We start from the raw sequence: 2,437 nt of genomic DNA on the forward strand, positions 1-2,437 counted from the left end.
GTGTGTGTGTGTTTGTTCGTGTGTGTGTGTGTTTGTGTGTGTGTGTGTTTATGTGTGTGTTTGTGTGTGTTTATGTGTGTCTGTGTGTGTTTATGTGTGCGTGTGTTTATGTGTGTCTGTGTGTATGTATGTTTATGTATGACTGTGTGTGTTTGTGTTTGTGTGTGTGTGTTTGTGTGTGTGTGTTTGTGTTTGTGTGTGTGTGTGTTTGTGTTTGTGTGTGCGTGCGTGCGTGTTTATGTGTGTGTGCTTATGTGTGTGTTTGTGTTTATGTGTGTGTTTATGTGTGTGTGTGTGTGTGTGTGTTCATGTGTGTCTGTGTGTGTGTGTGTTTATGTGTTTGTGTGTGTGTTTGAGTGGTCTCTACGATCCGGATAATGTTACAGTCCCGTCATGGAAAAAAAAAAATCTGCATCGAGAGCCGGGTGACATGAGCATACCGTCATCGGCTAGTTCACACAAGATAACTTGGCAAAGGGGAGGTGCATAGCCTTGTCACCGCACCGCACGCCCGGGATGTTGGCCACGTACGTCAAGGCCCTCTCACACTAGCACTTTTTCCGTCATTTTTTACGGTTCCGTCTGAATCTGAGGCTTTCCAACAATATTGTTTGTAAACGGAACACCTCCCAGACGAAGACGGTTACGACCGTTTCCTAATTTCCTTTTCCATCTTGACAGCTAGAATGTTTGTTTTTATTGATAAGTTAGAATGCGTAAGTGTAAAGATGATATTTTAGAACATTCGTATTTACAATATACACCACCGTATTTCCTTGAAATAACGTAATATGTACGAGAATGTTCGTGTGATTCCCGATACCTCACTCCGATATCGCCATGTTTGTTTACATAGGCAATGACTGCTGACTTGGTGATGCGATAAAGGCAGTCGATGTTCACACGGAAAGTTCATTCGGACACGTAAAACACTGACGGAAAAGTGACAGTGTGATAAAGCCTTTATTAACCCTTTACCCGTATATTCGGCTCCGTGAATTCCGCGACGCAGCCGGATCCAGCCGGTTAAGAAGTCGTGCCGAGCCGTTTCCTTCTCTCTCTCTCTCTCTCTCTCGTGTGGAGGCCAAGTTTTGTAAACTCGACAAGACCAAAACTTGTGAGACTTGTGGCGGTTGTCTTGAGGGCAGGTCTCTTAACAAGCTTCGACGTCTTCGGGGGGAATATGTTGCAGCATTTGCTTTGGCCAGAAATGATGTTTTGTGTATGCAAATGTTGATATTCTTTACCTGGATATCTCATTATTTGTTTCTTTATTTGTTTATTCATTTATTTCTAATTACTGATTATTAGTATATCTGGTGAATAAAGCATCCGTTTGATAAGACTAGAAGACTATCAATATCAGAACTGGAAAAGTATATGTATATATATATGTGTGTGTGTGTGTGTGTGTATGTGTGAGTGTGTGTGTACATACATATATATATATATATATATATATATATATATATATATATATATATATATATATATATATATATATATGCATATGTGTGTGTATGTGTGTGTGTGCCTGTGTCTGTGCCTGTGTGTGTGTGAATGTGAGTGAGAGAGAGAGAGAGAGAGTGTGTGTGTGCGTCTGTGTGTGTGTGTGTCCTCATTTTCTTCCTAATGTTTTAGCTGACGTCTTTTGATTCAGTATGATTGTTTTCCTTCTTAAATATTACAATAAACGGTTAATTAAAGGGATCTACAATACATGCAGCTGTTAAAGGATCTGATATGAGAGTAATAACATGACAAGTAAAGAAAACATCTTTTCTCTAGTGCAAAATAAGCTTCATTATTTTTCTTCTGTAAAAAATACAAATAGCCTGTAAAGCAAAAACGTTATTTCTGGGTTAAAATAGAATAATTATAGGGCATAGTAATAACAGCAGAAGAGAAGAAAAGAGTTCACAAGTTGAGGTTTCGAATTCGCAAACCTTCCACTCCTTGAATACGTATGAGCCGTGTCTTGTCAGGAACCGCTGGCGTGCTGTGTGTAAAAAAAAAAAAAAAAAAAAAAAAAAAAAAAAAAAAAAAAGAAAAGAAAGAAATGAAAGAGAAAGGAATCTTGTTCAAAACAGGTCTTATATTTTGCCTTGTCAAATGCCTTTTCTCTCTCTCTGTCTCTGTCTCTGTCTCTCTCTCTCTCTCTCTCTCTGTTTCTCTCTTTCTCTCTCCTTCTCTCTCTCTCTCTCTCTCTCTCTCTCTCTCTCTCTCTCTCTCTCTCTCTCTCTCTCTCTCTCTCTCTCTTATCGGATTGGTCATATATTTATTCATTCGTTTATTCATCTGTTTATTTATTTACTTATTTCTATATTTATCTACTTCCTTATATGTAAATTCCAGGTTGACACCAATATTCTCTTTGGCATCCTCCACTTAAAAAATAAAAAGAATATCTCTATCATTAATTATTTTATTTTATACC

Source organism: Penaeus vannamei, chromosome 10 (genome assembly GCF_042767895.1).
Source record: "Penaeus vannamei isolate JL-2024 chromosome 10, ASM4276789v1, whole genome shotgun sequence".
NCBI classification, from domain to species: domain Eukaryota; kingdom Metazoa; phylum Arthropoda; class Malacostraca; order Decapoda; family Penaeidae; genus Penaeus; species Penaeus vannamei.